At 41.0% G+C, this 27,589-nt stretch overlaps 1 pseudogene; it reads left to right on the top strand.

The window, feature by feature from the left end:
• The first annotated feature begins 15,042 nt into the window (after positions 1-15,042).
• On the top strand, positions 15,043-15,514 carry LOC118892489 (annotated as a pseudogene).
• Positions 15,515-27,589: the final 12,075 nt, after the last annotated feature.

Raw genomic sequence — 27,589 nt, 5'->3', positions numbered from 1 at the left:
CATTTCTCCTTGGTCATGAGTATTTGGGTTCTCTGCCTCATTCACATTAGGTTTGGGACTGGTGCTAAGCTCTAAGTTTGGGCTTAGAGGAGAAAGAATCTCCTTATAGGCCTTGCACCTTAGCCCAGTTCCAGCCAAGTTTGCCAGACAGTGTTATAGATTAGGTAAACAAGTTGACAGAGAAATGTTGTGTAGAAGATAAATTGATTTGAAAAGGTAGGATCTGGGTCACATTGTGATGGACACTGAATGTCAGGCTGTGGAGTTTTGACTGATTCTCAGGGACAGTTATGTTCCACTGAAGACTTTTGGGCCAAAGAGTATGGGGTCAAGGGATGATCTAGGAAGACCAGTCTGAATTAGAGGGGAGCGAGTTAAGAGGCTATGGAAGAAACCCAAACGTGTGATGATCTGAAATTCTATTTCTGGAAGTGGCAAGGGAACTAGACAAAATAAAAAATAATGGCTGTGAGAATTTTCAAGACTTATTGAATAACTGGATATGGAGGAAGATGGAAAGAAGTATGATTGTGATGTTTTTAGCCTAGGTAACAGATAATTAGTCAGAAAAAAGCAAGAAGGGGGGACTTCCCTGGTGGTGCAATGGTTAAGAATCCGCCTGCCAATGCAGGGGACACGGGTTCGAGCCCTGGTCTGGGAAGATCTCACATGCTGCGGAGCAACTACGCCCGTGCACCGCAACTACTGAGCCTGCGCTCTAGAGCCCGAGAGCCACAACTACTGAGCCCACGTGCCACAGCTACTGAGCCTGTGCTCTAGAGCCTGGGCTCCATAACAAGAGAAGCCACAGCAATGAGAAGCCTGTGCACCATAACGAAGAGTAGCCTCCACTCAACGCAAATAGAGAAAGCCCGTGCGCAGCAAAAAAGACCCAGCGCAGCCAAAAATAAATAAATAATTAATTTTAAATAAAAAAGAAAGAAAAAATCAAGAAGGGGATCTGAGATTGATTAATGTTGAATTTGAGCTACTCATATTTCAATCAGGTGATAACATCCTTTCAGCTGTAAGAACTGTGAGCCTGAGGCTCAGAAGAGAGGTGGGGCGACGTGGGGTAATAATGAAAGGAGACATGTCTGCACTGTTGCCTAGTCTTTCACGTAAGAATGGCTACACTCACTGAGTGCTGACTGTATATATTTCAGCCACCTTTCCAAGTCCTTTATGTGTACTGATTAATTTAATGCTTACAGTAACCGTAAGAGATAGGTACAATTGTTATTCCAATTTTGTGTATGAAGAATCTGGGGCTCAGGGAGTTCTAAGTACTTGGGCAAGGTCCCAAAGCTCTAGGAAAGTGATTGATCAAGTATACAAGCCCAGGTAGTCTGACCTGAGGATTTGCTCCTAACTACCCTCTACTTCTTCAGTACTCAGACAGCCTTGTGCAATTGCACACAACATTGTTATAACCATTGGACAATTCACTGCTACTGAGTACCACTGTCTTTTCTGGATGATATTTAAAAGTAGGAAAGCAATGATGATGGATGTTCACTAAACCTATGGTGGTAATCATTTCATGATGTATGTAAGTCAAATCATTATGTGGTACACCTTAAACTTATACAGTGCTGTATATCAATTATATCTCAATAAAACTGGGGGTGGGGAGCAGAAAAGCAAGAAAACTGAGTTATTTTAAAGATTACTCAAAGAAAATGATATCTTTTGATCTGTGCAAGTGATAAATGTTTGAAAGAGGCTTAAAGAAGTTATTTTGTAGGTATCGTTTCTTCTTCTTGAAATAGCTATTAAAAGCCCTCTTTCTCCCTGCAGGCTTGAGGTGGGGAGATGGTGTCTTAGTGTGTATCCCATACACCTGTATTTTCTGCCATGGTCTATTTATATGCTTATTAGACTGTGAGGCCCTGTAGGCCTGGGTACTTCCTGGCACCTTTTTAGAAACTTAATCTAATGTTTTATTAAATAAAGGAATAAATAAATAACTGACCATTTATACATGTGTTATGACATATCCCAAACCTTGGATATGTGCCAGGGAAACCTTCTGACAGCTGATGGTATCTAAGCTGAGTTGTGAAGGATGAATTGGAGCTAGCTGGGAGGAACTAGGAGAAAGGGTTTCTGGGCAGAGGGACTAGTTTATGCAAGAGAGAGCAAGGCATATTCAGGGAGCTGTCAGCAGTCACTGTGGCTGGCGGAGAGGGGGCAAGGAATGAGGCAGGATGTGAAAATGAAGAGACACACATGGGCCACGCTGCAGAAGCTGTCCGTACCGTAAGAAAGGAGTCTGGACTCTGTCCTGAGGGCAATGGAGAGCTGTTGAAAACATTTTTTCCTTATTGATTTTTTTTTCTTTTCCAGATTTATAAAAATTGAGGAATAACATACATATGGCAAAGTGCACAAACCTAAAGTCAGGGACTAGTCATTCTGGTTTCCCCAGGACAGGACTTTTAGTTTTAAAACCAGGTCAGTTCCAGGTAATCTGAGACAAGTTGGTCATCCCATCTAAAGTGTCAATTTTACAGATGTCTACACCATGGACCCTCCTCGTAGATCAAGCTCTAGGAGGCTTCTTCATGCCTCCTTATCAGTCAATTCTCCTCTCCTAAAGTAACCACTCTTCCAAAATCTCTCATTATAGACTAGTTTTGCCTCATTCTGAACTTTGTATAAATGGAATTATACAATATGTATCCTTTTGAGTCTAGCTTTTTCACTCAACTTTATGCCTGTGAGATTCATCCTGGTTATTGCTATAGTTTGTCCCTTTTCATTGCTGTGTAACATTCCATTGTAAGAACATATCTCAATATGTGTATCCATTCACCTGTTAATAGGCATTTACACTGAGTCCAGATTTTGGTGATTATGAATAAAGCTGCTGTGAATATTCTTGTACACATCTTTGGTCAACATATGCACTCATTTCTGTTGGGTAAATACCCAAGCGTAGAGTTGTATGCATAAGTTTGGCTTTAGTGGTAACTGCCAAGCTGTTTCCCAAAGAAGTTGTGTCATTCTACACTTCCAGCAACAATTTTGAAAATTCTTGTTTCTCCGCATTCTCAACCACTCCTGGTATTGTTTATTCAGTGGGTGTGAAGTCATATCTCATGGTTTTAATTTGCATTTCCGTAATGACTAATGATGTTGAGAATCTTTTATTGGCCGTTCATATGTCTTTTGCTAAGTGTCTGATCAAATCCGATCTCTACAAAGTTGGATTGTTTACTTTTTATTGTTATTAAGGAGTTATTTATATAGTCTGGACATAAATCCTTTGCGAGATATATGTATTGCAGATATTTTCTCCCAGTCTGTGTGACTTGCTTTTTCACTCTTCTTAATAGAGTCTTTCGAAAAGCAAAAGTCAGGGTTTTAATTTTGAGATACAATTTATCATTTTTTTTCCTGTGGTGTTTTTTGTGCTTTATTTAAGAAATTATTGCTTGCATCCTTTACAATAGCCAAGATATGGAAACAACCTAAGTGTCCATTGACAGATGAATGAAGAAAATTCATATATCTATGAATTTCATTGGGCCATAAAAAAATGAAATCTTGCCATTTGTGACAAACTTGCCATTTGGATGGCCCTGGAGGGCATTATGCTAAATGAAATGTCAGAGAAAGATAAATACTGTATGACCTCATTTTTATGTGGAATCAGAAACAAAAACCAAAAACCTAGCTCATAGATATAGAGAACAGATTGGTGGTTGTCAGAGACAGGGGATGGAAGGTGGGCAAAGTGAGTGATGAAGTCAAAAGGTACAAACCTTCAGTTATAAAATAAATAAGTCTTAGGGATAAAGCATACAGCATGATGACTATAGTTAGTAATACTGTATTGCATATTTGGAAGTTGCTAAGAGAATAAATCTTAAAAGTTCTCATCACAAGAAAAAAATTCTGTAACTATGTACGGTGACAGATTTAACTAGACTTACTGTGGTGATCATTTCACAATATATCAAATATCGAATAATGTTGTACATCTGAAACAAATATAATGTTGTAGGTCAATTATACTTCAATTTTAAAAATTAATGCTTAACCCATGGAGGTGAAGATATTTATTTTCTTCTAGAAGTTTTATGTTTTCTCTTTTGCATGAAGATCTATGATCTATCTGAGACAAATTTTTATGATATACAATAGGGGTTGAGAATCATTTTTCCCTCATATAAATATCATTTTTTTCTCACACAATTTGTTGGAATTCCCCATTGAATTATCTTGGAGCTTTTGCCAAAAATCAATTGACTATATATGTGTGGGTCTATTTATGGACTCTAATATGATCCATTGATCTATTAATCTATCCTTATGCCAATACCACACTGAATTGATGGCTGTAATTTTATAGTGAGTCTCAAAATCAGGTAATGTAAGTCTCCCAGATTTGTTCCTTTTGTTTTCAAAATTGTTAACTATTCTATATTCCGTGCACATCTATGTAAATTTTTAAATTTTGGCAATTTCTATTTTTTTAAAACCTGCTGGTATTTTGATTGGGATTGCATTTCATCTGTGGATCAATTTGGGGAAAACTGACATCTTAACAATACTGAGTCTTTCAACCCATTAACTTGGTATATTCATCCAACCATTTACTGAGGACTTAACATTTCTCTCAATAGTGTTTTGTAGATTTTGGCATAGAGGTCTTGTGTAAGATTTACTCCTAGACGTTTTATTTTTTTATGCTACTATAAAATGACATTAAAATTTTTTTTTAATTTTTAATTGTTTTTTTGCTAGTATGTACAAGTGATTGTTGTATGATGACCTTGCATAGAGTGATATTGTTAAATTATTTTTTTTAATAGTTTTTCAATTGATTCTTTTGAATTATTTATTTTTATACAATTATGTACTCTGTAAATAATGCTAGTTTTACTTCTTCCTTTCCAATCTTTGTACCTCCTTTATGCTAAGCTCTCTGTACTGGCCTGGGCCTCCAGTATAATATTGAATGGTAGTGGTGAAATTGGACATTTTTGTCTTTTTGCTGAACTCAGGGTGGGGAGCGTGTAATATTTTGCTATCAAGTATAATGCATGCCGTAGAACATTTCCTTTTATTTGCAGTTTGCTGAGATTTGTTTTTTAAATCAAGAACGGATGTTGAATTTTGTCAAATTTTTTTCTACATCTATTGAGAGGATTATAAGATTTTTCTCCCCTATTCTATTCATATAGTGAAACATTGATTGATTTTTGAATGTTAAATCAAACTTACATGCCTGGCATATAGCCATTATGTATTATCTTTTTTTGTATATTGATGGATTTAATTTATTAAATTTTGTTTAAGTTTTTTTGCCTCTATGCTTATAAGTAAGATTGGTCTGTGATTTTCATTTCTTGAAATGTCATTCTCAGATGTTGATATCACCTGATGAAAGTAACGCTGGCTTTATAAAATGAGTTGGGAATTATTCATTGTTTTTCTTCTTTTTCCTGGAAGAGTTTGTGTAAGTTTAGTATTATTTCTTCCAAAAATATCTGGAAGAATTAGAATATCTGGAAGCTATTAAAATATCTGGAAGCTATTAGAGCCTGGAGTTTTCCATATAGGAATGTTTTAAATTAGAAATCCAAATTATTTCATAGATACAGAAAGATTCTACTTATCTTTGTTTTAATTTTAGGAAATTGTGCTTTTCAAGAACTTGTTCATTTCATCCAAATTTTTTAATTTATTGGCATAAAGATGTATACTTAAAACCAAGTATATCAGTACTTACTAGTAATTATAAATAAATACTGAATGAAAGACAAAGATTTTCAACATTTATGAAAAAATTAAAAAACCAATTAAATGCTGTTTCTAAAAGACAAACTTTACATATAAGGATTGAAAGGGAAAAATGCTCTATTTTCTTTACGTACTGAACACTTCTGGCCACACACTGTATGGGTTTTACCCCACACCAACCAATTCTCCAACAGCAGCTTCATGTCCTAAAATTCAATTCAATTCTGACTCTATGTACCTAGAGTTAGCATCAGATGCCACAGATGAAGGACTCAGTTCCACGGGACTGCCCCCACTTCAGATGCCAATCACAAGTAGTCCCCGGGTTACCCACACTTCCGTCCAAATTGGCTACAAACTGGGGAGTCCCACGACTCCCTCCTCAGGTTCAATAATTTGCTATAATGGCTCATAGAATTCAGGGAAATACTTACATGTACCAGTTTATTATACAGTATAAAGGATATGATAAAGGATACAGATGAACAGTCAGACAAACAGGTACATAGAGTGAGTGCAGGAGCTTCTGTTCCCATGCAGTTGGGATGTGCCACCCTCCCAGCGCATGGATGTATTCATCAACGCCAGAAACTCTCCAAACCCCATACTTTAGGGATTTTTATTGAGGCTTCATCACATAGGCATTATTAACTCAATCTCCAGCCTCTCTCCCCTCCCATGAGGATGGGTGTTAGGGCTGAAAGTTCCAAGGTTCTAAGCATGGTTTGGTCTTTCTGGTGACCAGTCCCCATCTAGGAGCCAACAGAGTCAGATATTAAAACAAAACATTCCTACCCAGGAAAGGCCAAGGGAGGAGGAGGTCTGGCAGGGCTGGAGTAAAAGAGCAAATAGAGAAGAAGAGAGGCGCCTAGCACTCCTATTACTCAGAAGATTACAAGGGAGGAGCATGTGGCAGGAACCAGGGGCAGAGAGATAGACATAGACAGAGGTCACACAGCACATATACAGGTACATACACACAATAGAATAGACATAGGCATACACATACACATACAGGATACTATAGGCAGACCACAGAACATATACATGTACATAGACATATTCAGACACATATACAGGTACATATACTTCATACACACACATATACATGTACATATACACATAACATATACATATTCATACACATACACACATACAGGTACACATACACATATACAACACATATTCATACATATACAGGTACATATACACTTATATATATACTTATTATTTCACAAGGATATAGAAAGGTTGAAAGAAAAAAGGTGGAAAAAGATACACTATATAAACCAAAGACTAGTATGGGTATCTTAATTTCAGACAAAAAAAGACCAATCAAAAAGTATTACTACATATAGAGTGCTGAAAAGATTAATAAAATTAATCTCTCTACTTAGACTAATGCAGTAAAAAAGAGAAAACAAATTTTCATTATGACAAAAGGGTCAATTGAACAGAAAAATTCTAAACTGTATGAACTTAGTAACAGCTTTAAGATATGTAAAGCAAAATTTGACAGACTAAAAGGAGAAATAAACAAATACAAAATCATAACCGAAGATTTTAACATAACTCAGTAACTGATAGAGCAAGTAGACAAAAAAATCATTAAGGAAATAGAAGCTTGAAATATGGTTAGACAACTTTACCTAATTGAAAACTGCAACAAACAACTTCAGAACATATTCTTTTCAAGTATATATGAAACATTTACTAAATACTACCACATATTGGGCATTAAAGTAAAGAGATGAGGGCTTCCCTGGTGGCGCAGTGGTTGGGAGTCTGCCTGCCAATGCAGGGGACACGGGTTCGAGCCCTGGTCTGGGAGGATCCCACATGCCGCGGAGCGACTGGGCCCGTGAGCCACAGTTGCTGAGCCTGCGCGTCTGGAGCCTGTGCTCCGCAACAAGAGAGGCCGCGATAGTGAGAGGCCTGCGCACCGCGATGAAGAGTGGTCCCCACTTGCCGCAACTAGGGAAAGCCCTCGCACAGAGACGAAGACCCAACACAGCCATAAATAAATAAATAAATAAAATTTAAAAAAAAAAAAAAAAGTAAAGAGATGATATTATAGATCTAACAAACATTAAAAGAAAATGAGTGTGTTATGAACAATTTTATGCCAATAAATATGACAATTTAGAAGACTTTTTAAAAAATGGAGTAATATGGCCAGACTTTCATTTCAGAAAGATTGCTCTGGCTGCAGTGTGGAAAATGGGCTAGATTGGTGGCAAGACCAGAGGCAGTGAGGACATTAGAAGCTTATTGCAATAATCTAGGCAGCGACAATAATGACCTAGATAAGGAAGCGGTGGTAGGGAGACTGAGAAGGGATCCAATGAAAGAGCAAGTAAGAAAGGAAAGCCGAGGGTCAGTGATTATGTGACACTGCAAAACATTGATTCAAAAAATATTTATTGAGTGCCTACTAGATGCCAGGCACTGTTTGCAATCGTCAGCCAGATAGATATGGTCCCTGCCTTAGTGATGTAGCTTACCTATGACTGGTATCAGAGCTGGAAGTTGTACCTACGTGTCTTAACTCCAGATCCGAGCCTAGTACGCTTTCCACCAGATACAAGAGCCCAGACCTCCCCTCTGTCATATGATTCACTTTGTCTGTTACATCCGAGGCCAGTATAACTACCCTTGCGTCTGCCTTCTTGAGCCATCACAATGGCCAGGTTCTTCCAAGCAGCACTTATTGATTTAAAAACTTTATAAGAATAGACTGAACCCTCATAAATTTTCTTGGTTTGGCTCAAAGTTACATTCTCTAGGAGATGGCTATTCCAAAAATCAATATGCTTTCCTTTTAAAATGAAGCCCGGCTCTTTGTCACAGTGGCATTTGCAATCTGCTGGGCATTAGCACCTACTTCCTGGGATAGGGACAGCCTAGGTTTGGTGAAAATAGCTTCCTCCGGCCACTTCAATCACCTTTGTCAAAAGCAAAGGATGTGGGGAGCCTGGCACCCTGAATTCATCTGGTTTGATCTTAGTTCCTCTTCTAACTATAGAACTGTAGAACACTGGAGCTGGAAGAAGTTGCAGAAAACATTTAATCCAACCCACACATTTTAGAGAGCAAGAAATCAAGGCTCACAGAAGTAGAATGACTTGAAAAGTCCCACAGCCACTTTTATATGAACCCAGGACTAGAATCCTTGTCTTTCCAGCACTTTTTCCTCTAATACCACACATCTGTGCTATAGCATTGAGTCAGGGATCTATTCTTATTTGCTTTATATTTTGGAAAAATAAAACTTTAGTTTTTGCTCCAAAGGACCATTTCTAATTCAAATCCCCTTCTGTATTCACGTCCTGTGTTGGCCCTTCGCCATTGTGTCTGGCTGAAGGGAGGTTAGAACCTGTGCCAGGCAAAGGAGAAGCAGGTACTAGTTCAGGTGATTTCAAGGACCCAGGGAAGAGCCTTCTTCTTCTCACCTGCTTTAGGTATCTAAAATTTCTAAAAGACAAAACTTTTCATTATACAAGGAGAGCTAAGGCCCATGGTGCAAATATCCCACGAAGGAAAACGCAATGGCTTCAGCTGACACTGAATAGCAAATAACTGACATTGGATCCCTTCCTGAAGCACTTTTTTATAGTCAGAATGAAAGACAGTGCCAAAGGGCACTAGGATCCTTCAAAAGGATGGAGAGAAGTTCACTGTACTAGAAGAAAGGAATAGAAGGGGTGTGTATGCATGTGTGTATGTGTGTGTGTGTGTGTGTGTGTGTGTGTGTGTGTGTACGTGCATGCAGGTATTATAGGGGTGGAACTAGGAGCTTTCAAACACAAATTTGTCTACAATGACAACTCTATATATCACAGCTTGGTCCTGTCTTGACCCTATCTGTCAGTCTAAGGTGCCTGCATCCTCATCCTGGACCTGCATGTCTAAACACTTCCATCCCAGGAGCCGGCGGCAAGGAACGTGGGGAGCAGAATGTCTTCAAGCCAGTGAGCACCTAGGCAGCTGTGCGCCACAGATGAATCCCCAGACTAACAGCAACTGAGCTTTGTGATTCGTTCTTTGTTATAGGAGTTGTCGTGAAAATTCTCTGTGCAAGAATTTTTAGTATGAGACAGTACATACTAGCACTCTGTATGATGCTGTAATGGTGGATATATGTCACCATACATTTATCCAAACCCACACATGGGCACCACCAAGAGTGAGCCGTAATATAAACTATGGACTCTGGGTGACTGCGATGTGTCAGGGTAGGTTCGTCACTTGCTACAAATGGACCACTCTGGCGGAGGATGTTGTTAATGGAGGAGGCTGTACGTGTGGGGGAGATCTCCGTACCTTCCACTCAACTTTGCTGTAAACCTAAAACAGTTCTGAAATATAAAGTCGATTAAAAAAGAATTCTCAGTTCACGGTGCCTGGTGGGTTGGCTGGGAATTCCTGCAGGTGGTACAAAGCAGAGGTAGCAGGTGGAGTGAATGAGGCTCAGATGGGAACCACGGGCTCTACCATCTCTGCCTCTCACTGTGTGGCCTTGACCTCTGTTTCCTCGATTGTAAAATGAGGAGGACGGGCTCGGGGATCCACAGCTGCATTCTGATTTCATGGTCTTCATTAAAGATACTTTTCCAGGTTCTGTCTTCTTGAAAGAACTGTGCCTTGAAATAAAGGGATAACTAGGCACCCAAAAAAGACCCCACTTTCTCAGTGGAGGCCCTCAGGGCTCCATCCGGTTTTGTTGGCCAGGTCCAGAAGTATTGCCATTGATCCAGCTAAGGTTCTGTCCTCATCCAAGGGGGCCTCTGTGCTCTGGGTTCTACTCAGAGTAGGTGCTGGGACTGCTCATGGGGGGGACAGAATCTCTTCTGCACTTCCCACAGCAAGCTGGTCTCTCACCCAGAAAGATCACGGTCTTCCTGGGAGGAGCTTCAGCCATGAGCCCAAGCCCAGGAACCTGACAGCGGGGTGGGTTTGCTGACATTCAGGACAGAAGGTCATTTCTCCTCAGGCCTGTTTGGTTATTCTTCCTCCCTTCCCTTCCCAGGATGCCACCGTTGGGCCAGCAGGAGCTTCAGAGATGTGCTTATCTTTCTCTTGCAGTTCCTGGCAGACACTGAGTCTACCCAAAGCAGAATGTTATTTTTAACATCAGCCGGCAGTTCCCGAGTCTCTCATCCTGGGACTCATGCTTGCACTCCAGCCCCTCGTCAGGGCCTTGGCGTCTTCAAGCGAGCAGTAAACTCCAGTCCCGATGCCTGCTGGGTTGGGACTTCACAACCACATTTCTCTACTCCCTTTAAATTCAGATAAGCGTTTGCACGGCTCACCTACCACGCCTGTTTGGTAGCAGCAGGAGTTAAAGAACTCTGGCAGCTTCTAAGCCTTTGATCAGTGAAAGCATTTGATGGAATCAAGCAAGTTTTCAAGGTTTTGCTCCTGCTTATCTAGCAAAACACCAAACCCCAGCCCTCATTCAGGACTGCAGGCAGGCTTGGATGTCTGTACACTGACTTGCTGCCTGCTGTCTCGCTGCAGGGACAAGCCCATCCATTTAGCGCTCCTTGTAATTGGAGGAGTAATTTATTTCCCTTGGTCTCTTTCCATTCCACCCAGCGCCCACATCTTTCTTTTCCTTCGAAGTGTTTTCGTACCTTCTTCTCCTCTTCGGAGTTCAGCAACCTCCCCCCGACTCTTTCTGCACTGCCCAAAGCACACACCTGTGGGCTGGTCCTGGGATATATGAGAGGAGTGATAGAGATTCAAGCAGTTCAGGTCAGACCAGCGTATTACAAGCCCCCCCCCACACACACAGTGCTTCCATCCTTCTGGGTTAGACCTGGAAATGGCTTTGGCAGGGTGGGTACTAGGCCAGTGACTGAGTCTTTCGATGAAGGGCTGCCCAGGTTCTTTGCTCTTCCCTCTGAGAGAATTTCCCACAGAAGCAGGGAACCAGGTTGAGGATAGTCTACACAATTTTTCCTTGGTCTTTTCTGGAAATCTGTTGGTGGCTTGTTGTTGGAAAGGATCTAATTACATGGAAGAAAACAGTTGCATCCAGAGTTGGGGGCAGTGGTTTGCCGTGTACATAAAAATGAGAAGAGTAATTCCATGGCAAGGAAGCGTTGTCCTTCCAGGGAGCTGGCTACGCCCCAGAGTACTTCCAGTACCTGCTCTGTGCTGGGCAGCAAGCTGGGGCCTGGGCCTTGCTGAGAGTGCTAGGCCCTTGGTGGTCCAGCCCTGGGCATTCAATGATTCAGTGGAGAAGGGGCCCAGGGTTTCCATTTGATCACTTTCTTCCCTAGTCTTCTCTGCGTCATGGGAAAGACAAAGCCTATGGCAAAAAGTTCAGGAGATGAAAATTCATTCAGAAAGGAGCCCATAGGGTGTGTGTGTGTGTGTGTGTGTGTGTGTGTGTGTTGTGTGTTGTGTGTGTGGTGTGTACGTGTGCCTGTTGGGAGATACTTGTAACATTGATGGCTTTTATTTCAGGACAATGGAATGTAGCAAAAATGCTCTCTTTACGGACACACCCATGAATGCTCACTCTATATACATTCCCTGCAAAGGAAATGTTCTTCTTTCTGCTGTGTGTCCATCCAGTGGGGTCTTCCAGCATGCTAATTCAATATCTTAATTTTTTTAAGATCCTGGAAAAGGCTCAGATATACCCTCGGGAGCACGAGAGGATGCAGAGGAGCTGGCAGCAGCTTCCTCCCCTCCATGTCTGCTCCCTCAAAGGCCTCCAAGGAGCCATGAAAGAGAAGAGCATGAGGCAGTCTGGGGAGCCGAGAGCTGGATGCAGAGTTCATCCTGGGGTCAGGGTCGGCAAGCTAAGTAGCTGAAGCTCTGCCTGGAAGGAGAGGCTGAGTCAAAAGCTGAGGGTCAAGGTGAGAGGGTGGTTGGGAGAGGGACAGCTGTGGCTGGTTTACTTCTCAGGAGAAAGTCCTGCAGGCGGGGCATATGTTCAGAAATGGTCCTCTGCATAACCATCATCCACTCTCCGCTTCTACATGGCCTTCCGAATCTCCCCTCCCGCCTCTGCCAGACTGCAGCAAAATGGCTGTCAGGAAATCAATCATTTCCAACCTAGTGCAAATTTAAGCCAATGCATTCTCTCTCCCAGGGTCGTTTGCATTGTAAGCCTTAGCCCTGATTGCAAAATAAAAGCCTTTTCTCCTTATAAAGGACAGTCACACATCAACCCACTGACAGGAGAGAAATTTTAGGGGCAGGAGACCTTCTGGACTTTGGAACTTTAGTTCCTTCCAGCTCCAGTCCTGCTCTGGAGAAGAACAGGAGGCTGCTTCCAAGGTTTGACCTATCAAGTTGGAAACCTCTCCTCCACTTGCCTTCAGTAGTACCTGAAATTCTCACTATTTGTCTCTTAAGGTTAAAGCATTTCCCTGCAAAGCCAAGTTTCCTCAACTGTTGTCTAGGATGGGGGCAATACAGTGACTGGACAAGGAACAATCATATTCATTTCCACATCATGGTGACATCTCAGACCTGGACATAACACAGAACAGTTCATTTTGATGTCCAGAAGAGGAAAGAAGCACGATGTGGTAGAAAGAGGCCTAAATTTAAAGTCAGGAGACCTGAGTCCATTAATAGGTATGTGGTCTTAAATAGCTTATCTTTTATATCCTCATCTGAAAAATGAAATGCAAGCTGTTTTTCATGGGATGGTTGTGAGAGTCAAAAGAGAGAGTTCATGTGAAAGAACTTTTAAAGTTGTAAGTCCTATAAAAATGTAAGTTTTTGTGATATTTGAATGTGTGAGACATAACTCCTTCCTTTTGCTGATGGGTCCCTCCAAGGCACTGGGCCTGCAATTCAGGTTCCTGCCACTAGAGGGACAGTGTTGTCTATTATTAGCCTGCAAAAACCAAGCATTGTACTTAGGCACTTCAAGCCTATGAACCACAGCAGTTACCTGGAGGTCTCTGTGCATGCTGGGACCCCAGGCTTGGATAACAGCCCCTTCACAATAATGTGAACTTTATTTGCTTTACATCAGGACCTGGAACTAAGTCTGTACTTCTTTTTAGATGCTTCCAGTCCCTGAAAGTAGTAAAGGAGCCCAAGAGTAACTGTCCTTAATAAATCAAGTCATGGACACTGCCTGATGTCATTTTGATAAACTGAGTTGTCTCACAGCCTGAAAATGAGGCTACTGGTTCTATCTTGCTCTTGGTTTCACAAAGCCAGACTTTTCCATCTTAGGTGAGCATGTAATAAGTGAGACTTTCTTTAAGCTTTATTGGGGGGATCCCAAATGGTCCAGTCTGTGGTGGTTAGTCCCAAAATGCACCATCACAGGTCACTTCATCCTCTGTCTACTAGGCAACATTTGCATCTCATTTAGACAATTGTTAATTTGGTACAGGCTGTAAGCCCTGAAACCCATCTCTCAGGGCATTTGGCTTTAACAGCAGAACATGAAGAACAGCTTTCCAGCCAATCGGTTGGATGCAGGGCTCATAAAACTTGAGGGTGGCCAGAATTACAAGGTCAGAGCCCAACATAGAGATACATGCAGGAGACATTCCAGCTTCTCCTTCCTCCAGCTGTGCACTAGCCAGGGGACTAGACAACTCAGTGATTTTTTTACCCCATTCTCCATGTTCCTTCTTTACTTTGTCTCTATGCTACACTGTCTTCAGAGAGTTGGGGGTGAGGCTGTCAGTTTTCCCATAGTATCATTCCTGCCTGAGTGCTGGAGGCTGAAGCACTGGGCTCCTGGACCCTGAGCAAAAGCTTAACTCATGTTAGAGCGGCAACCAATGTTAATTTTCTAAAAGATGTCCCATGCGTCAGGAGCTACGTGGAAACCTGGGATCTGTAGGGCTGAGCCACTAAGCTAGGAACACTCCACCTTGCTCCTAGATTTCTAATGCATGTCAGTAGAGGAGAGGTAGAGACCCTTTTCAGAGAGGAGGAGAAGGAGGAGGAGTGCTTTGCCCCCAGTACTTTTTGGAACAGAGAAGACCCAAGACCTATCTGTATTTGGCTCCAGGCTGTGTGTTACTTCTTAATGGAACTCCTCAAGTCTCTCTCTATAAACTTCCAGGGGGGGAAGCGTCATCATGTCAATAGCCTGAAATTGGCCATGATCAGGTATTTATACCACAGAAATTGGCAAGCGTGACAAACCACGGTCCTTTTTTGTCCCAGATGGCTGGTTATTAAACATTTTCCAGCACACCCCTGCACAAGGCCATCAGGGAAGGTGCAGCAGATAACACTAGCCGTTTGTCCATACTTATTCTTAAATAATCTCTGCCCTTAAAACCCAACCACTGCGGCTCCCGGGGCACGGGCACGGCGGGCTGGTGGCGGGCGCTTCTGTGCACCGCCCCGCGCTACCCTTGGCCCACGAACGTGCTGCTCTACGCCGCGCTCTTCTAGGGCGACCCGGCAGCAGCGGCTGCGGGGCGGCCCTGCCGACTGGCGGCAGACGGGGCGCGTGGCCACCGTGGCCGTGGCCTTCCACGCGAACTTCAGCTATGTGTGGCTGCGCCTGCTGGAGCGCGCGCGCCATCCTGGCCAAGGTGCTGTGTGACCAGGCACTCGGCGGGCCAGTGTACGTCTCTGCCTTCTACTTTGGTATGAGTATTCTCTAGCAAAAGGATGACATATTTTTGGACCTGAGACAGAAATTCTGGAATACATATAAGAGTGGTCTGATGTACTGGCCTTTTGTACAGGCAGCTGTTCTGTCTTAAGCTGGGCACGGTCCAGACCTTTACCTACTTTGGCTCCTGGCCCATAAAATTGTATTTTCTTGGAGACGGTTATGACTTGTATGCTTTGATGCCCCTGGCCCAACTTGCACGTACCCTCTGAAAACCATCTCGTCACACCTCTCCCCAGCGCTACAAAGACTGGATTGTTTGTCTTTAAGAATTGGGTGGAGGGGGCTTCCCTGGTGGCGCAGTGGTTAAGAATCCGCCTGCTAATGCAGGGGACACGGGTTCGAGCCCTGGTCCGGGAAGTTCCCACATGCCGCGGAGCAACTAAGCCCATGTGCCACAACGACTGAACCTGTGCTCTAGAGCCCACGCGCCACAACTACTGAGCCCACGCGCCACAACTACTGAAGCCCGTGAGCCTAGAGCCCATGCTCCACAACAAGAGAAGCCACTGCAATGAGAAGCCCGTGCACCACAACAAAGAGTAGCCCCCGCTCACCGCAACTAGAGAAAGCCCGCATGCGGCAACCAAGATCCAACACAGCCAAAAATAAAATAAATTAAATAAATAAATTAAAAAAAAAAAGAATTGGGTGGAGGGAATTCCCTGCAGTCCAGTGGTTAGAACTCCATGCTTCCACTGCAGGGGCCCTGGGTTTGATCCCTGGTCAGGGAATGAAGATCCTGCAAGCCACGTGGCATGGCCAAAACAAAAAAGGGGGAATTGGGTGGAATCATGATAGTTGGGCCTTCTCCAAACCACTAAATTACCCTTTGTGATGGTTAATTTTATGTGTCCACTTGACTGGGCCACAGGGTGCCCAGATATTTGGTCAAACATTATTCTGGGTGTTTCTCTGAAGGTGTTTTTGGATGAGAGTAACATTTTTTTTTCTTTTTGTCTGAAACATTTATATTAACATATTTCCATACAAATAACCCAAAGAAAGTTTAGTATTAGTTGTTTTGTTTGTTTTTTTTTATACTGCAGGTCCTTGTTAGTCATCAATTTTATACACGTCAGTGTATACATGTCAATCCCAATCGCCCAATTCAGCACACCACCATCCCCACCCCACCGCAGTTTTCCCCCCTTGGTGTCCATATGTCTGTTCTCTACATCTGTGTCTCAACTTCTGCCCTGCAAACCAGCTCATCTGTACCATTTTTCTAGGTTCCACATACATGCGTTAATATATGATATTTGTTTATCTCTTTCTGACTTACTTCACTCTGTATGACAGTCTCTAGATCTATCCACGTCTTAGCAAATGACTCAATTTCGTTCCTTTTTATGGCTGAGTAATATTCCATTGTATATATGTACCACCTCTTCTTTAAACATTCATCTGTCGATGGGCATTTAGGTTGCTTCCATGACCTGGCTATTGTAAATAGTGCTGCAATGAACATTGGGGTGCATGTGTCTTTTTGAATTATGGTTTTCTCTGGGTATATGCCCAGTAGTGGGATTGCTGGATCATATGGTAAATCTATTTTTAGTTTTTTAAGGAACCTCCATACTGTTCTCCATAGTGGCTGTATCAATTTACATTCCCACCAACAGTGCAAGAGGGTTCCCTTTTCTCCACACCCTCCAGCATTTGTTGTTTGTAGATTTTCTGATGATGCTCATTCTAACTGGTGTGAGGTGATACCTCATTGTAGTTTTGATTTGCATTTCTCTAATAATTAGTGATGTTGAGCAGCTATTCATGTGCTTCTTGGCCATCTGTATGTCTTCTTTGGAGAAATGTCTATTTCGGTCTTCTGCCCATTTTTGGATTGGGTTGTTTGTTTCTTTAATATTGAGCTGAATGAGCTGTTTATATATTTTGGAGATTAATCCTTTGTCCATTGATTCATTTGCAAATATTTTCTCCCATTTGGAGGGTTGTCTTTTCATCTTGTTTATGATTTCCTTTGCTGTGCAAAAGCTTTGAAGTTTCATTAGGTGCCATTTGTTTATTTTTGTTTTTATTTCCATTACTCTAGGAGATGGATCAAAAAAGATCTTGCTGTGATTGAAGTCAAAGAGTGTTCTTCCTATGTTTTCCACTAACAGTTTTATAGTGTCCGGTCTTACATTTAGGTTTCTAATCCATTTTGAGTTTATTTTTGTGTATGGTGTTAGGGAGTGTTCTAATTTCATTATTTTACATGTAGCTGTCCAGTTTTCCCAACACCACTTAGAGACTGTCTTTTCTCCACTGTATATCTTTGCCTCCTTTGTCATAGATTAGTTGACCATAGGTGTGTGGGTTTATCTCTGGGCTTTCTATCCTGTTCCACTGATTTATGTTTCTGTTTTTGTGCCAGTACCATATTGTCTTGATTACTGTAGCTTTGTAGTATAGTCTGAAGTCAGGGAGTCTGATTCCACCAGCTCTGTTTTTTTCCCTCAAGACTGCTTGGCTATTCGGGGTCTTTTGTGTCTCCATACAAATTTTAAGATGATTTGTTCTAGTTCCGTAAAAAACGCCATTGGTAATTTGATAGGGATTGCATTGAATCTGTAGATTGCTTTGGGTAGTATAGTCATTTTCACAATATTGATTCTTCCAATCCAAGAACGTGGTATATCTCTCCACCTGTTGGTATCATCTTTAATTTCTTTCATCAGTGTCTTATAGTTTTCTGCATACAGGTCTTTTGTCTCCCTAGGTAGGTTTATTCCTAGATATTTTATTCTTTTTGTTGCAATGGTAAATGGAAGTGTTTCCATAATTTCTCTTTCAGATTTTTCTCATTGGTGTATAGGAATGCAAGAGATTTCTGTGCATTAATTTTGTATCCTGCAACTTTACCAAATTCATTGATTAGCTCTAGTAGTGTTCTGGTGGCATTTTTAGGATTCTCTATGTATAGTATCATGTCATCTGCAAACAGTGACAGTTTTACTTCTTCTTTTCCAATTTGTATTCCTTTTATTTCTTTTATTTCTTTTTCTTCTCTGATTGCCATGGCTAGGACTTCCAAAACTATGTTGAATAATAGTGGTGAGAGTGGACATCCTTGTCTCGTTCCTGATCTTAGAGGAAATGCTTCCAGTTTTTCACCATTGAGAATGATGTTTGCTGTGGGCTTGTCGTATATGGCCTTTATTATGTTGAGGAAAGTTCCCTCTATGCCCACTTTCTGGAGAGTTTTTATCATAAATGGGTGTTGAATTTTGAGATGATCATCTCATCTATTGAGATGATCATATGGTTTTTCTTCTTCAATTTGTTAATATGGTGCATCACATTGATTGATTTGCATTTATTGAAGAATACTTGCATCCCTGGGATAAATCCCACTTGATCGTGGTGTATGATCCTTTTAATGTGTTGTTGGATTCTGTTTGCCAGTATTTTGTTGAGGATTTTTGCATCTATATTCATCAGTGATATTGGTCTGTGATTTTCTTTTTTTGTAGTATCTCTGTCTGGTTTTGGTATCAGGGTGCTGGTGGCCTCATAGAATGAGTTTGGGAGTGTTCCTTCCTCTGCAATGTTTTGGAAGAGTTTGAGAAGGATGGGTGTTAGCTTTTCTCTAAATGTTTGATAGAATTCACCTGTGAAGCCATCTGGTTCTGGACTTTTGTTTGTTGGAAGATTTTTAATCACAGTTTCAATTTCATTACTTGTGATTGGTCTGTTCATATTTTCTGTTTCTTCCTGGTTCGGTCTTGGAAGGTTACACCTTTCTAAGAATTTGTCCATTTCTTCCTGGTTGTCCATTTTATTGGCATAGTGTTGCTTGTAGTAGTCTCTTAGGATGTTTTGTATTTCTGCGGTGTCTGTTGTAACTTCTCCTTTTTCATTTCTAATTTTATTGATTTGAGTCCTCTCCCTCATTTTCTTGATGAGTCTGGCTAATGGCTTATCAATTTTGTTTATCTTCTCAAAGAACCAGCTTTTAGTTTTATTGATCTTTGCTATTGTTTTCTTTGTTTCTATTTCATTTATTTCCACTCTGATCTTTATGATGTCTTTCCTTCTGCTAACTTTGGGTTGTGTTTGTTCTTCTTTCTCTAGTTCCTTTAGGTGTAAGGTTAAATTGCTTACTTGAGATTTTTCTTGTTTCTTTAGGTAGGCTTGTATAGCTATAAACTTCCCTCTTAGAACTGCTTTTGCTGCATCCCATAGTTTTTGGATCGTCGTGTGTTCATTGTCATTAGTCTCTAGGTATTTTTTGATTTCCTCTTTGATTTCTTCAGTGATTTCTTGGTTATTTAGTAACGTATTGTTTAGCCTCCATGTGTTTGTGTGTTTTACGTTTCTTTCCCTGTAATTGATTTCTAATCTTATAGCGTTTTGGTCACAAAAGATGCTTGATATGATTTCGATTTTCTTAAATTTACTGAGGCTTGATTTGTGACCCAAGATGTGATCTATCCTGGAGAATATTCCGTGCGTACTTGAGAAGAAAGTTTAATCTGTTGTTTTTGGATGGAATGTCCTATAAATATCAATTAAATCTATCTGGTCTATTGTCTCATTTAGAGCTTGTGTTTCCTTATTTATTTTCATTTTGGATGATCTGTCCATTGGTGTAAGTGAGGTGTTAAAGTCCCCCACTATTATTGTGTTACTGTCGATTTCCTCTTTTACAGCTGTTAGCAGTTGCCTTTTGTATTGAGGTGCTCCTATGTTGGGTGCATATATATTTATAATTGTTATATCTTCTTCTTGGATTGATCCCTTGATCATTATGTAGTGTCCTTCCTTGTCTCTTGTAACATTCTTTAAAGTCTATTTTATCTGATATGAGTATAGCTACTCCAGCATTCTTTTGATTTCCATTTGCATGGAATATCTTTTTCCATCCCCTCACTTTCAGTCTGTATGTGTCCCTAGGTCTGAAGTGGGTCTCTTGTAGACAGCATATATATGGGTCTTGTCTTTGTATCCATTCAGCAAGCCTGTGTCTTTTGGTTGGAGCATTTAATCCATTCACATTTAAGGTAATTATCGATATGTATGTTCCTATGACCATTTTCTTAATTGTTTTAGGTTTGTTTTTGTAGGTCCTTTTCTTCTCTTGTGTTTCCCACTTAGAGACGTTCCTTTAGCATTTGTTGTAGAGCTGGTTTGGTTGTGCTGAATTCTCTTAGCTTTTGCTTGTCTGTAAAGCTTTTGATTTCTCCATCAAATCTGAATGAGATCCTTGCCGGGTTGAGTAATCTTGGTTGTATGTTCTTCCCTTTCATCACTTTAAGTATATCATGCCACTCCCTTCTGGCTTGTAGAGTTTCTGCTGAGAAAGCAGCTGTTAACCTTATGGGAGTTCCCTTGTATGTTATTTGTCATTTCTCCCTTGGTGCTTTCAATAATTTTTCTTTGTCTTTAATTTTTACCAATTTGATTACTATGTGTCTCGGCGTGTTTCTCCTTGGGTTTATCCTTTATGGGACTCGTTGCACTTCCTGGACTTGGGTGGCTATTTCCTTTCCCATGTTAGGGACGTTTTCGATTATAATCTCTTCAAATATTTTCTCTGGTCCTTTCTCTCTCTCTTCTCCTTCTGGGACCCCTATAATGCAAATGTTGTTGCGTTTAATGTTGTCCCAGAGGTGTCTTAGGCTGTCTTCATTTCTTTTCATTCTTTTGTCTTTAGTCTGTTCCGCAGCAGTGAATTCCACCATTCTGTCTTCCAGGTCACTTATCTGTTCTTCTGCCTCAGTTATTCTGCTATTGATTCCTTCTAGTGTAGTCTTCATTTCAGTTATTGTATTGTTCATTTCTGTTTGTTTGTTCTTTAATTCTTCTAGGTCTTTGTTAAACATTTCTTGCATCTTCTCGATCTTTGCCTCCATTCTTATTCCGAAGTCCTGGATCATCTTCACTATCGTTATTCTGAATTCTTTTTCTGGAAGGTTGCCTATCTCCACTTCATTTAGTTGTTTTTCTGGGGTTTTATCTTGTTCCTTCATCTGGTATGTAGCCCTCTGCCTTTTCATCTTGTCTATCTTTCTGTGAATGTGGGTTTTTTTCCACAGGCTGCAGGATTATAGTTTTTCTTGCTTCTGCTGTCTGCCCTCTGGTGGTTGAGGCTATCTAAGAGGCTTGATGGGAGGCTCTGGTGATGGGTAGAGCTCGAGAGTAACATTTATATTGGTAGACTAAGTCAAACAGATTGCCTTCCCTAATGTGGGTGGGCCCTGTCCAATCAGCTGAAGGCCTGAATAGAACAAAAAGGCTGCCCTCATCCCAAGTAATAGAATTCTTACTGCCTGACTGCCTTCAAACTGGGACACTGGCTTTTCTTCTACTGTTGGACTCGAAACATTGGCTCTTCCTATGTCTTGAGCCTGTTGGCCTTCAGATGGGAGCTACCCCATCAACTCACCTGGTTCTCAGGCCTTCAGATTCAGACTGGAACTAAACCATCGCCCCTCCTGGGTCTCCAGCTTGCTGACTCACCCTGCAGATTTGGGACCTTTCTCCATAATCATGTGAGTCAATTCCTTATAATAAATGTTCTTCTCTCTATATATACACAGCCCTTTGGTTCTGTTTTTTGGGAGAACCCTGAATATTTCCCCCTGTTTATGTATGTTAATATTTCATAGTTTGTGGTTCATGCAGTGTGGTTGTCTGGGTGATGACCACCAGCTCAGATTTACTCTGGACGTTAATTTCTGGGACCCCCCCCCCCCCCGAAATCATAATATGTAGGTGGTCATCCACTCCTACTCCACAGCCTCTGTATATAACCTGAAAATGGAAATTCAGCCAGGTAGCCAGATAATGGCCCAACAACAGAACTGACTACATTTTCACTTTAGGTTGACAGTGGATGGAATATGTATGTTGTGAATTCTGTGAATGTTGGGGACCGAGAATTGATTCTGGTAAGATTGCAAGCCATTTTGGAGCTGAGACTATCACAGTGTTTGATGATGCTTCCTAGTGAAGGACTCGGTCAATGTGATTGATACTCTACCTCAATACTGAGGTCCGAGAGTTGGGCAGACACCTGCCATGTCTGAATATTGCCTTTCTACTATTCATGATGAAGAACTATTTGTTCATTTTCTAACACTCTGTCAGTGTCCTATCCCTCTGAGCCATGGAGCCAGTATACTCTTTTCATATTTTGGGCAGAAAGGGTTGTAAAAGCAACACTAGTTGCTTCATTTCTAAGTTTAAATTTTATGTGTAAAATATGTATATTAAATTTTTAGGGTAATGTGATTTAATGTAAATGAAAAATAAATGAATTTTAATTAAGTTAAAAACAAAAAACAAAAAAACGCAACCACTGTTTTGTTTATGGTGGCAACTTGCTCAGCCGAAGAACCACACATCACAGCCTCCCTGGAGGCTAGAGTCATATGACCCAGTTCTGGCCAGAAGGAACTAGAAACTTGCTGGGAAAGGTCTTGCTTCTTTACATGGGCACCTCTCTTTCCTCCTTAATTTTTGCTGCTCCTTCATCCTACCTGGAATGATGACTGGAGGGTGTCTCTCTTATACCGTGGAGGGACACATTCCAAAAATGACCAAGCAGAGAGCCAAAAGGAGCTAGGACGTGAATGACACCATGGAGCTGGCAGCCCCCTGAACTGCCCACTTCCAGACTTCTTAGGTGAAAAGTATCCCTATTTGGTCAAACTCCTCAGTTGGTTCTCTTTACATGCAGCCCAGCGCAATCTCTTACTAAGAACGAAGACTTTCCTTAAGAAGGGATGTTTGCGCTGATTCGATGGGAAGAGGCAGGAACTAAATGTCAGTTAAATGGAGCATTTACTTTGTGCCAAGTAAGCAGGTTTGCTGGGTTGCATAGCACTCGGATTTGCACCCCCTGAGCTCCTGATCTCTCCCTGCTACTAATGCCGGGAATTTGCCAGGTGAAAAGGAAAACCATGATGAGGTTGCTAAGGCGATCAAAGCTTTGTTTTGTCCCTAGGGGTATCATTTCGTGGATTAATTGGCAGTGGGCTCCCATACAGCAGGCTGAAGATGAATTCAGGCTGGAACCAGCCAACCTGACATAGCAAACAGTAGCCTCTCTTCCTCCCTCTCCTACCCTGGTCCACCAACAGCCTTCCAATCTTATTCCCAAATTCTCAGCCTCCAGGCAAGCTAGCCCGCCCTCTTCTGCCTGCCACAAGCTGCTTTCCCAGGGAGAGGTCTTTTGAATTCAAGTACAGAAAATCCTCATATTAAAAAAAAAAACAAGGCCTTCAACCGGTTGCTAGGGTTTCCTGCTTACCGAGCTTTCCTAGGAAAGCAACTCGTCTCTATAGAGACGGCCAACGTCACTGGTGGCTGTACAGCAGCTCGGAGACAGGCTGCATTTTCCAAAAAACATTCCTATCAGAGCCACTCTCACTGAAGTGTGTGTCTGGGGGCGGGGGAGGGAGAGGACCCTGGAGTCAATGGTGGCCTTAAATCCATCTCAACCTTTCTCTCTCTCCTTTGTATTGCAAACAGACAGAGCAGGCATTTCCAGTAATAAAGAGCATTTCTCTCTGTATTTCTACTTTTCTTCTGACCCATGGAAAGATTAGGTTCCTACCACACCCATTTATGTGAGTACACACAAACACACACACACACACACACACACACACACACACACACATAGTTCCAACTGGATAAATGTCAGCTTAACGGGGGTGCATTTGATGGAACACTCAGGTATCCCATCTTGTTTATGAGGGCTCAAGGCTGTCTCAGCCCCAAGTCCCCAAGAGCCCTTGAGTCAACCCAAGACAAGGGAGTTTGGGGTGTGGGGAACCCTCTTCCATATCTTAGAGAGGAATGCAAAGTCATCTAGGCAAAGCTATCATACACCTGCACTAAGATGCCTTATAAATAGAGTGATCATATAGTTTGTCGTCCATATCAGGACATCTATGAGAAGAAATCTTAATAATTATATTAAATATGGAACAACAACCAAACACCGTGAGTGTCTGAGCAAACTAGGACTTCGATCAGTTCACTTAATACTTGGAAATATGTGCTTCACAAACAATACACAGAAGAAAATGTCTTCCTGCATCCTGCTCTCCCCGGAGGGCCTCACTGCTCCTAAAAATTGAGAAATTTGGAAAAATTGGAAGTTTTTGAAGACCCTGTAGGTTCAGAAGTAAAGAAGAGAATGACATTATTGAAGGATTAGAAGATAGATTTTTAAGAATAAAGACCCTTGTATATATGATATTTTACACATGGTATCTGAGGATAATTACCTACCAGCAATATATGAGTGCCTGTTTCTACACACTTTCATCTACATGTGTCTTCTTAAATCTTTTAAGCCATTGTCTCTCCAGTGTTCTTCAGAACCAAGCCATTCTTCTTATGTCTGGCCACTCTTTCTCTGTTCACAGCCAGACTTTCGTCTCCTCAAAAATTCAGTGCTGACTTGATGAAGACAAGCACAGGGACTGTATGTAGCTCACCTTGGCCTGTATCTGAGGAAAGTGCCATACTAGCGAGATGGAAGGAGCTGGCTTCTTCACATCATATTATAAAATCCTGCGAGGCATCTACTGCTCTCCTTTTTCAGAAATTCTGGCCTCACGCTTGTTAGTTTGTCCAAGCAAACTTTAGCATCAGCGAATCACTTCCAGTTTTTTTTTTCCTTGAAGTATTGTTTTGAGGTATTAACATACAGGTTAATGTAGGGGAAAATGACATCTTCATGTTAAGTCTTCCTGTTTTCTTACACAAGAAATTGGTTTACCTTTCCATTTTGTTTGTCTTCTTTTGTGTGAGGTTATTTTTTTTTAAATACAAATTCTTGGACAACGATTCTGGATAACCTAATTTAGTGTACTTGGAGCTGGGCCAATGAAAAGAGCATCAGGGGTACAGGGAAAGAGCCCAAGGGCTCAAAAGACAAGCTTAGCATAGTTGATTTCACAACATCAGATTACAGATCATTTCACATCCTAGAGTCTGCCTCCAATCCTGAAATCGGGAGGCAAACATTTTCCCTAAATTGCAGTGTTAATAATCGTGGGTAAAACAGCTTTCTAAGTGTTGAACCAGGAACCTGGCCAACAGTGTTGACATGGAAAGATACTGGACTTAGTGTCCAAGGACATGGGCTAGCGATCTGGTTCTACCACTCACCAGCTCCATGAACTTGAAAAGTCTGACTTAGTTTCTCTGTCTCTATTTACTCCACCATCTGTAATGTAGACTAATAATACTCCCTACCCGAAATCGTTGTGAGGATCAAATGAAATCACATAACAATTTACACATGAACACCTGAGCAATAGTTGAAAGCTATTAAACATGATTAAGAAGTGAGATGTTGTTTGTATAATTTTTTCTAATGGGAAATTATATTTTAAGTCACAAACATCTGACGTGTAGTTTTGGAAATCCAACATGCCCTTGAATTTGGGATACTTATAGACTGCAAGAATTCATACCTTTGCTTCTCACATACTTCAAGAAAGAAAACCCATCATGGCGAGGTTATCTTTAAGGATAAGCAAACAGAAGGTGACTACCTGGGTTGCATGGTGGTGACTCCTGGGAATCTCAGAGGCAAGATACCCTCAACTCAATACGGGTCAATAGCAATGCACATGTGGTGTTTTGTTATTCAAATGAAATCCACCAGTGGGAAATTAAAGCTCAGACTCTTCCAAAAATGACACCTCCCCTTTCTCCCATTCATTGAAAGGGTCAATAAATAAACCCCAGGGTTGGCAATCTAAAGGTCTATATTCTGCCAATTGCTGGGCGTGTGAGCTCATTTCACACTCTTCTGATGGGAAAAGTATCTACCCTCCCAACCAAGGACCCAACCAAATGATTGGGAAATAAATAAATAAATGGGAAGTGTATGAGGCCCAAAGTACCAAAAAGTACCAGTAGTAAAGCTTCATGGCCAATAGGCTAACATATGGAATGATTCTATTGGATGCCCTGAAAGTTAAAGAAAGAAGCTATAATTCAAAAAGATACATGCACCCCAATGTTCATAGCAGCACTATTTATAATAGCCAAGACATGGAAGCAACCTAAATGTCCATCGACAGATGAAAGGATAAAGAAGATGTGGTACATATATACAAGGGAATATTACTCAGCCATAAAAAAGAATGAAATAATGCCATTTGCAGCAATATGGATGGACCTAGAGATTATTATACTAAGTGAAGCCAAAGACAAATATCATATGACATCACTCGTATGAAGAGTCTAAAAAAAATGATATGAGTGAACTTATTTACAAAACAGAAAGAGCCTCATAGACATAGAAAACAAACTTATGGTTACCAAAAGGGGAAGGGGGGAGGGATACATTAGGAGGTTGGGATTAACATATACACACTACTATATATAAAAGAGATAACCAACAAGGACCTACTGTATAGCACAGGGAACTATACTCAATATTTTTTAATAACCTATAAGGGAAAAGAATCTAAAAAAGAATATATATATATACATATATATATAACTGAATCGCTGAATATAAAATTCTATTTCACTTTCTCTTAAAAGAATCACCTCCACAGCAATGTTTGTTGACATTTTCTGGAAGTCCTAATAGCGATATGTGACAAAAACAACAATGTATTCACATTCTTTGATCTATTAATCCTAACCTTGGGAAAGGGTCCCAAAATAACATCTCAAAAGAAGAAAAAGAAAAAGGAGAAAGAAGAAAGAAAAAGAAGAAAAAGTAAAAAGATATTTATAGGAAAATATTGGGAAATGTCCAATGATAGGGTCAAATAAACTTGCGGTGAATTTATAAGATAAAATCTCATACAATTTTAAAGGAGACAAGGGAAGACTTTATAGAAACATTTTTAAATGGTTTATGGTCCGTGAAAAACGAAGACTGCAAAATAGTATTCATATGATGATCATAATTTCGCAGCAATTATGTTCGTAAGTGGAAATAATCATATAATCAGAAGAGAACAGAGAGAGAAGGGGCACAATGCCCGTGGAGCTGCTTTAATAATAGGCACCAAAAAGAAAGATGCTCTCACTGGTTCCAACCGAGCAGCTCACTCTTCCTTCCGACGTTCCCAGTCTATTCCAGAATATTGTAAGAAAAAGGGAGGACTTTGCATGAAATAACGTGAATATTTTTATTTGCTGAAGGCGAAGTGTGCGTTTTTCACAGCTTCCCAACTGCCAACCCAACCACACCAGCTGCCACTAGAGAGGATCATTCGG

The sequence above is a fragment of the Balaenoptera musculus genome, chromosome 3 (genome assembly GCF_009873245.2).
Source record: "Balaenoptera musculus isolate JJ_BM4_2016_0621 chromosome 3, mBalMus1.pri.v3, whole genome shotgun sequence".
In the NCBI taxonomy this organism is placed as follows: domain Eukaryota; kingdom Metazoa; phylum Chordata; class Mammalia; order Artiodactyla; family Balaenopteridae; genus Balaenoptera; species Balaenoptera musculus.
Note: the sequence above shows the minus strand (reverse complement) of the source record. Positions and strands in the feature narration are given on the sequence as shown.